Below are 13,001 nucleotides of genomic sequence, written 5' to 3' on the forward strand. Positions count from 1 at the left end.
CATAGCCCATCACTCAGACATAAATTACGCAATAACATTTCAAAGTATCTATCTATTTATCTATCTATCTAACATACATCATTCTTTCAAGAGTAATTCGATCAGTGGAAGACCGGACGGTGTTAATATTCAATGGAATATTGTAAGTAGATGTTTTTATCTTCCACAACATCACCACCAACTGTTTCAGCATAATCTATCAATACGCATTTAACCGATTTGCCGTGTAACCGATCGACAATTTTCACATTAATTCATTTGACTTTGTTGTTTCTCGGTGCTAGGATTGCCTGTGTACTCATTTCGTCTGTTGATAACCCTTCAGGATGAAATTCTTCAATAAGATTTGGACATAATAAGTCTTCTTCTATTGGGAACATAAAGTGAGGAAAACGTAAAAATTTATAAGAGCTGAGCATGCAGGAACTGTGTCTGACAAAAGCATTCACATGAATGAGAGGGCAGAGGACTGTGGGCATGGTTGCAAACTGTGGAGAAGAGGTCTGACTTGAAAAAATCTCTTGGTAATAGTCTCGTCTCAAGATTTTCTTTCATAATAGATTAACACCTCTTTCACTAATTACTGCATTAATGCATAGATGGCATTGAAGTGTATTTGTCAATGCTATTGCTTTGTGGGTCTAGTTTGCTAGGGTTATGCACCTGCTTGTTATTGGTATAGAATCTGCATGTTTCCCTATTTCTTCATGGGTACTGTATTTCTCATGGTTTTCCTGTTTTCCACTCAAACATGAACAGGTTATGTTAGTTACATTTTCCAAATTAGCCAAAATTTGAGTGCAGAAGTGTTCATGAGTAGGACTGGGCAATTCGTGAACATGTCATTCTTTTTAAATGACTCTTTTTAGTGAATTATATAAATCAATTCATGAACATAAACATATCGGTTCAGCTGAGCTGTACAGGACTAGTTGTAATGCTCATGCATGTCCTGCTTAACATCATCATTATTTTCTGCTTCACTGCTACAGCCCACTAGTGGATATGTTAAGTACTTGTGCAAGAACCACCTGATTCATGAGTCTCAAATCATTTGAATTGTGAATGAGTCAGTTCCTGTGAATCAGTCTAATGCTAATTTGATTTGTGAATGAATCATTATGAGTTGCACAATTCCCATTCGTTTTTGACTCTGTAACGTGACATTCTATTTTAAATTTGCAGCTTAAGCTTGTTTTGTTGTATATGAATTATCATAATGGTAAATACATAATCAATTATGTATGCAAACACACACATACATATAATTAAAAAGTTGTACCCAAGGAAGTACAGTGTAAGCTATCCCTAAAAAAGAATCAAATGAATCAAAAGAATTGATTCACTTAAATGGTTAATTTGAAGGAATTGATTCAGTTATTTAAATCAAGATGCCCACCACTGTCCATGAGATGATCTGAAGATAGATTGACCTTTTACAGGCACTTTCCTGAATGCTTCCCATTGCTGCCAGGATTGGCTCTGGTCTTAATTAAATTGATTTAATAATGTTGCCTTATGCATTTACATGTCCATTTTTTGGTGTTTAAACATTAATGCTAATGAATTCTACAAAACAGTTGTAATGCATCATTCCCCTCACTACCCCCATTTTTGTAGTTTCTGTAGTCAATTTAAATATATACAGAAGCAAGAAATACAAAACAAAACTGAAAAAATCAATAAAATTGTCAATTTGATATGAACTATTTTCTAATGTAAAGTAGGTTATGCCATTATTAGTGTAAAACTCCTTAAATGATTAGAGCCTCAAAAGTGATACCAAGGCAGTGCCACATAAAACTACACAAAATAACAGAAATGCCAATCAAGCAAAAGAAGACTTATTGTAGCTATCAAAGTGAGATGCATGTTTTTGCAAGATGTGTGTGCAACTTGTTACAAATATCACAAAACCTATTATATGAATTGTGTACTCTTGACAGCACTTGAAATGAGATATGTTGTTTGATAGCAATGAAGCCAGTCAGTTCATGTATTATTATATTTGTAAAAAGTTAAAAACTACTGTTTACTTAAGAATATATCCATTCAGACTTGGGACTGCATTGTATAATGCTATCAGGAATTCTAATGCTCAATTTAATAGACAGTCCAGATCAGCTAGACATAAAATTGTGAACTTTCCCAAAGACCTTCAGCCCTGAGAGGTTTACTTTGTCCAGCCTAATAAATATCCTTTCCATTTCCCCAATGCCAAGCAGCCTTACATTACATAATACAATGTAATTATTAGATACTGTAAAGTCTTATTCATGTGCTCAGAGGAGCTGCAAGAAACTGGATTCAAATACTGATCCAAGACATTGTGAGAAGTAAGCACATTCACCAAGTAACTATGTGAAACCCTGGACAAAGCTAAGGCAAATGTCTGGGGCAAATTTGGAAAGGCCTTGGAGAAAGAATGATTCAAATAAATTTTAGGTATCAATTAGGTGACTTGGGAATTGTAGATGATAAATCACAAAAGCTCTTCACAGATGGGTGAGAAAATATTAACCTCATTTGTAAAAATTATTCAAATATAAAATGAGCACTCTAAGGAACTTTTACATGCAGCAAGCACAACCACTTGGGGTGGTGTTAATTTCTGTGTCTGATGTTATTGCAGTGAATACGTTGCAAAGCTGAGGTGGTTGATGAAATCTGATTGGAAATGCTAAAGACTCTAGATTTTGTCAGGGTGCTTTGGCTAATGTGCCTTCTCAATGTTAAATGGAAGCTGGGAATCATTTATCATTTTTAAAAAGAGAGAGAGAAAAGGGCATGTTGCAGTTAGTGCAGGCTACCTAAGTAAGTCTGTTCTGGAGAAGTAGAGTGAAAACTCCAATCAGTGAGCCTCAGATACAGGAAGAGTTATGCAGACTGGCTAGGTAACACTGGATTCACTCTTTTTCTTATATGAATATTAGACTTGTAATGGGAGTTTAGCAATACTCTATATGCATTCTTTATGGATGTAGACAACATCTTTTGTCAATGTAACAACTGGTGACTTCAGATACAAGAATATGGGATTCCAGAGCTGATTCTGCATGCCATTAAGACCTGACTCCAAAAGTGAAACTTAGCAAAGAGAAATAAAAGCAAAAACCTCAGTAATAATTATGCAGCAATAGTTGAGTTCATACACTTCAAACTAAGCACATCCATATCTGATGTCATGGTCATTTCACAGCAAACAGTGTATGATGCCTGGATTGCCTGAAGCTGGCATTACCTCCTTGAACTCGGTCATCTATAGTCATGGACTAGTGTGATAAAGACACATAACAAGCAAGGGTTGGTGAAGAGTGCATTATCTTTTTTATTCCAAACAATGAAGTGTCCAAAGCAAAGTGCAGTGCCATTTTCCAATAAATAAAAATCCCAATAAAAATCTAATAAACATCATCATAATCTTCTACCAGTCCAGTGTGTATTTCTTCATCATCTCCTCTGCTTACACTTTTTATGTCTTTTCAGCCAGGCAGAGATGCCAACAACTGCGGTCCCTCTTTCCGACTCCCATCTCAGGAGCCAGACTTCCATCGTTCTGTTGCCTAACTTTGGTTCAGAAGGAAATTTCACATGTTTCTTTGTAACGTTCAGCAAGAGAGACCCACCCCTGGACTTCATCTTCTCTCACTCCCTTGCAAGGCCACAGACCTCTCTGCCTCCCTTCCACCACACTGGCTCAACCTCCCGATGTCTGTCTCTCTGTCTTTCTGTCTTCCTTCCTTCCTTCTTTCTTTCTCTCTCTCTCTCTCTCAGTCAGTCAATCCTTGTTTTTTTAAGCACCACCCCCCCCAACCTACTCAGGCTTCCTACTATTGAGGGTGCAGGTGCCTTGATTACGACACTCAGCATCAATGAGAAAACTGGTTGAACTGATCGCGTCTGCATGTGAATACATAATCACCTAATTTCCCTATTAAGCACCCCAGAGGCACACATCTTAGAGGCAGTACACACCTGCACCTAGTGAGCCTGAGAGCACTGTTTTTTTTTAAAAAAGCCCTCATGCGTTTCATTACAAAATGATTGTTCTTAACAGGTTTGGAATGAGCAATTACTCAATGTAGAGCAGTTTAAATGAGAGCAGAAGTGCTGATGAGGCTGACCAATGAGTTGGTACAGCAATCGCTTTGACCTCATTTTTCATAATAGTGTAAGGTGCTCAACAATATGGGAATTTTTTAGAGCAGAGATGCCACTTCTGCAGAGCCGGTGTTGCTAATACAGGTGGTATGGACATGAAGATAAGATACTGACTGAGCAGCTCTCGGAGGAGTGGACTAAAGACAAGCTGTAGAGTTTACATCTCTAAGCAGTATCTGGGGACTATTGTTTTGGAAATGTGGTCCATTCTGTACAGCACAGCACATTGTCTCCAACACAAGGAATAAGGAATAGAAAATATAGTATACTAATAATGTATGGATGAATGAATGGATGGAAGGAGGACTTAATGTCTGTAATAACAGATATACAGCGATCGACAACAACATTAAAACCACTGAAAGGTGAAATGAGTGACATTGATTTTCTCATTACAATGGCACCTGACAATGGATGGGATATATTAGGCAGAAAGTAAACCATCAGTTCTAGAAGGTGTTGTGTTGGACATAGAAAAAACAGGCAAGCATAAGGATCTGAGCAACTTTAGCAAGGACCAAATTATAATGGCTAGATGACAGGATCAAAACATCTCCAAAATGGCAGATCTTATGGGGTGTTCCTGGTATTAAGTGATTAGTGCCTAATAAAAAGTTGTCCAATTAAAGACAACTGGTGAACTGGCAAAAGGGTCATGGCTCATTGATGCCCATAGGGAGAGAAAACTAGCCCATTACAGCTTGCTGCATATGGGGCTGCATAGCCACAGACCAGTCAGAGTGCCGATGCTGACCCCTGTCCAACCTCCTATGATGGGCACATGAGCATCAGATCTGGCCAATGGAGCAACAGAAGATGATGGCCTGGTCTGATGAGTCAGGTTTTCTTTTAGATCATGTGGACGGCCTGGTTCGTGTATGTCATTTACCTAGGGAAGAAATATCAGCCAGATCCAGTATTGGAAGAAGGCAATGTGATGCTTTGGGCAATGTTCTGCTTGCAAACCTTGGGCATCTGTGGGAGGTGCTGGAACAAGCCAGATCCATGGAGGCCCCACCCCACAACTTACATGACTTAAATGATCTTCTGCTAACATCTTGGTGCCAGGTACACAATGTAGGAGCATACTGAATAAACAGTTATCCTGAAAGGAAGGACGGGAGGCCCCGAGAATACAGAAAGGCATCCCGGCCAAGAGAAGGAAGGTGGTCGTACGTGGACATGGCTGCCCTAGGATTGATAGACTTCCAAGCTGGACGTGATTCCAGTACCTTCCTGAGATGGAAGAAAAATGAAGGACAGGGAAAGACTGTCATAGAGAGATATGTAGTTCCCCCAGTCACTAGATGACAGCAGCCCTCCATGATGGGAACCAGAAGGGAATGCTGGGATATGTAGTCCAGCAATATAGCCCTGCTGGGGTCCGTGGGTGCTGCAAGGGGGTGCTGTAGGAAGATGCACTGTCCAATTTATGGGGCTTCCACATGACCTGGAAGTACTTCCATCGGGCAGTGATCCTGGCACCAGAAGTACTCCTGGGTCTTCAATAAAGGACCACACTCCCTTATAAAGGCAAGCTGGAGCTGGGAGGACATGGAGCAACATTTGACTAGAGGGGCATAGTGCTGTGGTGAGTAAAGAGGTGATTGAGAGAATATTTCTATAGAGAGAAAACCTGTGTTTGTGCTCTTACTACTTTGTGGAGGTAGTTTTTGGATATTAAAACCATCCCTTATTTTAACCCAGGACTTTGTGTATGTTTGTGTTGGGGTTTGCTGACGGCCCAGTTCCATTACAACAGAAAACCTTCAGAGGTCTAGTGGTCCATGTCTTGAAAGGTGGGAGCTGTTTTGGCAACACGAGGGGGAAATGCACAATATTAGGCAGGTGGTTTTAAAGTTTGGCTAATTGGCATATATGGATATGCTAGATGTTACTACATTATAATGTTGCACCGCTGCAGAGTACTAAATGGACCTTCTGCTTTTACATGGCCATTTTAGATGGCTCACTGTCAGTGTCCATTTGAAACCATAGACAAACTTCACCTCTGGTGCCCCCTTCCAAAAAAAAAAAACACAGATGCCTTTGTTTAACTCTTTTAGGGCTAATGTCAACTTTTGTCAACAGCAGGGCTCGAGGTTGGATGTTGACTTTAGTTAACATCCAGGGTTAGAGGGTAATAATCAGCTGTAGACGTCGACAAAACTCGCCATTACGCTATGGTAGACCACCTTTGCTAGGAGGACAGTTAGACTCATTGACTTGACATCGAATCCCTGTGTGTGTATGAGGAGCGTAGAGTGAACAACATCTAGAATGGCATTGATGTCGAACAAAAAAGAAAAGCGATTGTGCAAAGCAAAATACTCTTTGGGCATTATTAATTTTTTTTTGCTTTATGCATATTATTGCTATGTCAGACGGACTTATCAAACTCCGATTTTGATGCAAGTGATCTGGAAATCAAAAACGAAAGGCAGGTAGCTGTTTCCTTTCTGGGAAGTGCCTTTCAGAATATAAATGGTTAGACAAACAGGTATGTAGTAAGTATGTAAGCCGTGTTACAGATGATCTTAGAAAGCTAATGTTTAATGTTAGTTAGTTTTGGGGAACAGTATTCAGAACTGGGAGAAAAATGAAAAAATAATTAGCCCTGAAAGAGTTAATACAATAGACCAAAGCAATTCCAAACTAAATATGTGCAAAGCGCACACAAAGTAATTATATTAGTAATTCTTTGAGGCAAATGCACAATTAAAATAACTGAATGTAAAAATAAATTAAAGAACACAATTATCTCTGGAGCTCATACATTATATGACTTAAACATAACACAGTAATTGCAGAGTTTTCACAAATGAAGTTTATACAGTTTACAGACATATATGACAATGAGTATTTTTCTATTTAAATTTTTACCTTTCTGGACTTCCTTCCTGCAAACTCATATGATATCACATGATATGATAATATCATCACATGAAATATGATCAACAACCTCATGGTTAATACTTATAAAATCCTACTTTGGTATTAATTATTGTTACATTACAGTAACGTCAGGCTAAATGTGTGATGTTTTCTTTAAATCCTTTCTTACCACTACAGAACTTGGTGATGTCTATGATTTCTAGATAGCACCATTATGCACTGGGACAGACTTAGGAGACTTAGGTGTTCTAGATAGATAGATAGAAAGGAATCATGGAAAACTAATATGTAATGCCAAAGCTTAAAAGTCGAACTTGAATAGGTGCTATATAAGAACAAAAGGTAGAATATGATTATGTGATAGGAGTGTGGATAGCAGCAAAACAAACATTAAACCAGCATCTGAGATTTTCAATGATAGAGAGAAGGTGACAGAGTATGCAATGCCAAAGCATAGAATTATACTTGATAGCCATTAGAGCACAGTATACTAAAGAAATATCAAAAACAAAGAGAGTCTGGTAGACCAATTATCTGTTTGAGAGAGAATCAGCCTTTTGAAGGAGAGAGGGAGGAAAATATTTTAAAACATTATTCTAGCACCTAGTTATTTTTTCACAGTATCAGGTGTTTCTAGCATTAAGATAAAACAATGACAAATATGACGCATGATCAGGTTTACTTGTTTCACTAGTTTTCACACTCTGTGCACATTTCCCCTGTTGGCAATAAACTACTTATTGATCAGTATACACAGAGAGTACCAACTGAGTGATTATAGAAGGCCCAATTTATGACTTGTCCACACAACATTCTGCTCAGGTATGTAAAGTGTAGAGAAGGATTTTATTTTTAAAAAGAATTTCTTAGTACTGTGTGAAATGTCAGGTAAGTTGTCAACAAAATGCAATCACTTCACAAATAAGCTGAAACATTTTTCACTTGTGATCCTTATCCAGGATGGTCCAGAAGATGTTTTAAGGAAAGGTTTTGCTGATACGTACAGTTCAATTTTAGATTTTTGAATTCTTATATACAATTGGGGGGCTGCTTGCTTCGCTTGCTAACCCACCAGCCTGTGCTACGTGCCATCCACTTAATGTCTCTGCTGCTCACGTATGTGGATTTCACTTTCACCAAACAAAATTTACATTTGTTTGCACTAATGCGACCTTCACTATCATTTTTTTGAGACTTTCGAATTTTAGTATTTTCATTATCTCTGACCTGCTCTGCCTATGTATCGTGCCAATGTTTTTGAACCTCTTTACGATGTTCTACTTTGTCATCTACTCTTTGTCTTTTATTTCCGGCCCCGGGTGTGGTTAAATCTTTTGGCACAAAGTCTCATCTCGTGGGACTTGAAAGTAACTCTCTGACAAAGTCACGTCTCATCCCAGGCTAAAAAGTCTTGTCCTGTCCCAGGATTTTTTTTTATATAATAGAGAGATAAGTGCAAAGTAATCCAGCATTTTATTTCAATATGCGGTGCTAGACAAGTTTCTGTTCATGTCAACTTAGCTCAGTCACAATTACATCTAACTGCCATTATTACTTTTGAAAAGATTGAAATTCAGTAAGGGATCACCTGTACATGATATACCGGCCTTTTGTCCAAGAGATCAGTGAACAGCAGTTTTGAAAGCATCCCAGAGCCCTTTTTAAACCATGCACATTTACAAGTGATGTTGGGGTTTATGGTTTATGCAAAATTATCAAGATTCACTCTTACTAGAAATATAACCTATAATGCTTCCACTATTAGACAACATATTGCTGTTTTCTTCATGCTCCAACAAATCATTTCAGGTGTTCTGCTCTCAAATGCTCTCAATCACAACCTGCAGTTCAGTGGAGATATGTAAACTCAGGTGCTAGTGCAAGTGGTAGGAACATTTCTTTGAAAAGCAAAGAGCAAATGTTTTCCATGTGTCTTGGTAAAAGAAGGTGAACATTCCTATGGGCAGAAGGAGGATGTAGAGTGCAGCACACACTGCCTGAAACAAAGCGAAATTGACTTGTTAAATTGGCATCACCCCCGAGAAGATAGTGCCCTAGGTCACCTCCTATGTTACTTAATGGGTTGATTGGCACTGCATGTATCATTAACAGGACTGCTTGCCATTGCTCCAATGAATAGTAATCTATTTTCTATAGATTTTTAATGGCACCCCTGCTGCTGGTTCTGAAGCTGCACTGAAGTTGCATGATGGAATGCCAGCTCATATTATGGATGACTCATCCCTGGATGATGTAACGTGTCAGTGCCATTTTAATATTTACACATTTAAAAAGTTCTTTAATGAGCAGGGCACCCCATAATAATTTATAAGACACACTAAAATGTACTGTAAAGTTATTAAGTCATTTATTTAGTTATTAGTTATTATTTATCACATATTTAAAATTCTATTAATGATTTTTCACATTTATAAAGTCATGTACAGTATTATTGTTATTGTCCATTTATATTCTTCTTAAAATTACAGTCTTTGGATTTGAGCACCTAATCATTTCATTACATATTGTACTGTCTGCATCATTTTTATGTGACAAATACAATTTGATTTGATTTGAGATGGACTGTCAAAAATGGCAAATTTTATCCATTTAAAATGTAATATACATACTGTATATACACAGTGTGTGTGTATATATATATATGTATTGTAAAAAAAGGCGCAAATGAAACTTAAATTTTTCTTCACCTGTGGGGCATATCTTCCCTGTGCCCCACAAGCATAACACAGTCCCAAAGCACACAAAAGCACCAACACACATAGTATCCTTTGCACCACCACTCCTCCTGGCAAGCGTAGTTCTCCTCCTCCCGACTCTCAGAGTGGTGGCTGCTGGCCCCTTTTATGGTCCACCCGGAAATGCTCCAGGTGCTTGATTGCCAAGTTCCGGCTGCACTTCTGGGTGTGGCGAAAACACTGCCCATAATGGCTCAGGAGTAGCAGATGTAGCACCCCCTGTTGGCGCCTGCGGGACCCAACAGGGCTGCACCAAACTCCAGTTCCCATGGAGCCCTGCGGGAAACCGAGGCACCGCTCCAACCCAGGGGGGTTGCCATCTGGCATCCAGTGGGAGGTATTGCAAAGTCCATGGCTGCTCCCTCTGAACAGATACTGAAGGGGTGTCGACCCCAGCCATCTGCTACATTATATATATAGTAAAGGCCTGGGGCACGTACAGCCGCCCTAACCCTGACACAGACAGGCAAGAAACAAGTTTTGCCAATAACACCCAGTTTATTTACAATTCTACACTTCCAGGTGTGGCAGAAATGCTGCCAAATAGGGCCCTGAAAGCATCCATGCACCCTCTGGCAGTGGCCACTGGCCCCAGCAGGGTTGAGCTCCCGTGCTCATTACCCGAGGCCCCACTGGACACAAAAGGGGCTGCCCTCTGTCGGTCTAGAGGAGAAATAGGCTTCAAAGTACACTCTCCCTTGGTCCCTTCATCAGGGTAAGGGCCCTGGCCCTCCGCCACAATATAGATAGACAGAGAAACCACCCAACGAGGCCACTTAGTCACGCCCCTTCCAACATGTACTATAAAGAAGCTTAGCTGTCCAGAAGGAGTCATCATCCTCTCCTGAGAGCGAACGGCTGGACAGAGCTCACAAGAAATTACCTTTTTCTAGTGAAGCCAAAGAACTAATTTTGTAGTTTTTGAGCCCCTGTGGCAGTTTTTGTTATCACCTTAAGGCACAAATTTGAGTTGGACTCACTGTATTAAATAGGACGGTTGATGCCTCGACATTTTGCTCTTACCAGTCCTGTCATTTCTGCACAATATATATATGTATGTATATATATATATATATATATACAACCCCAATTCCATTGAAGTTGGGACGTTGTGTAAAACGTAAATAAAAACAGAATGCAATGATTTGCAAATCCTTTTTAACTTATATTCAATTGAATACACTACAAGACAAGATATCTAATGTTCAAACTGATAAACTTTATTGTTTATTGTTGTTTTGCAAATCTTCACTCATTTTGAATTTGATATATGTATATAAAACCTTATCTAATTAAATATTAATTGGTTTGCAAATTAATGGCAGGTATTTTAGTAGCATAGTAGTTTTAAGAAGGCTTATTCTATAAATGCCATAAAATTAAATTAGACTATGACTAGTCATTTTTGTGTTGTATGATATAATAAAAAGACAAAGAGACATACTTTTATATTATTTATATAAATTAAAAGTGTATTAACAATTTGTAAGTATTTACATTTCAGATGTATGAATAATATAAGTGTGACACAGAGAAGCACATTGATTATGATTATTATTATTATTATTTGTTGTTAGAGATGTAATAGTGCTGCTGCCTCAAAGCATCAGGAGAATAGGTTCAGTGGAGCTTATTCTTTCCTGCTAAAGATGTGTACTGTGTCTATTGGAGACTGTAAATGAGCTTTAAATCAATGAGTGTGACTTTGTATGTAAACATTCTTTCTGGCTTAGTTCCTGTCTTTCACCTAGTGCTGCCAGGATATGCTCCAGTTACCTAAAATACTAAATTACATTAATCAGGTTTAGGAAATGAATGGATGGATGCCTATACTAAATTTTAATATGGAGAGAAAAGAGAGAAAAAAAAATACATGTTTGATTGCAATTACTCTAAACACCACTAGATGGTGATATCATATAAGTAAAGATTGAGTCCAAGACAATGAGGCTTAAATAATACACTGAATTTTCACAAGATACACTGAAAATTATCAAAATGTATTCTTCACCTTGCCCAAGGGCTACAATCTAGTATAATTTTTCATGCAACAATTATTTATATTTATGGAATTGCATGGTTATGGCTTTGGTTAAACACAGAGTACAAGCAAACATATTATATGCACTGATTCAAAAGCATTAATGTAAAAACATCAGAGGAGCCCAAAGTTGAACAGAGAAGCACTTCCACAGAAAGCCACTTGACTAGCTGTTAAAAATGCATTATTTTGTTATGAGGAACTTGCTAAAGGCAAAATGCTAAAAATAATCAATAAATGTTTTCCTTGTACAACATGAATGCATTTGCAGGAAGATCTTCCTTTATTCATAATTTAAAAAGCACAACTTCACTGATGTTACAGCAAATTCTACTGCAAAAGTCCTGAAAAATACAATAACTATAATGATTAACTAGTGTTAAGTTCAAGCTGAAGTTTATTTCACATGTACACCAGAGGCTTAGGAAAAACAGTGGAATCTATATAGTTACTGGTTCAGTCTCCATCACTGACTCACTATGTGACATTGTATGAGTATTTATTGTAAAACGTGGAACAAGAATATCTTTCAGTCAGCTAAATAAATTAACTATATAATGGATACATGACTTTTTTAACTTATCATAAGTACTGTACAATACATCTCACATAATACTCCTTATGAGAGAGAATGGAACCTCTGTGGTTACTGGTTCTGTCTCCATCATTGGCTCACAATGTAACATTGTGTGAGTATTTAAAACAGGTAACAGTGACATGGTAAAACAGTACTTTGCCCTGCTGCATCACAAATATATCTATGTCAATATGGAGTATGTATGTCATCCTTATATTCGCATGTGCCTTTTCCTTGGTGAACTCTGATCTTCCACCCTCTGGTTAAGTTAGCTGATAGCTCTAAACTATCCTCATATGAGTGACAGCCTTAGTTGCACAAGAGTGGATCCTTTGGAGGACTGCTGCCTTGAGCAGGGTTACTTTCTGCTTTTCACGTTACCAAGTATGGAGGTTTAGACATCAGCATTCAGTGATTTTGAATTAGAATAAGTGTGTCCCTGCTCAGGATAAGTCGGCTTATAAAATGGATGTTCTCTTATATTATGCTATATTATGTATGCTGTGCAATGTTATATTATGTGGAAGCAGGGTACAAGTACTGCAGAGTTCCCTATGTAATGGAGGTGGTT

This window comes from Polypterus senegalus, chromosome 9, assembly GCF_016835505.1.
Source record: "Polypterus senegalus isolate Bchr_013 chromosome 9, ASM1683550v1, whole genome shotgun sequence".
Taxonomy (NCBI): Eukaryota; Metazoa; Chordata; class Cladistia; order Polypteriformes; family Polypteridae; genus Polypterus; species Polypterus senegalus.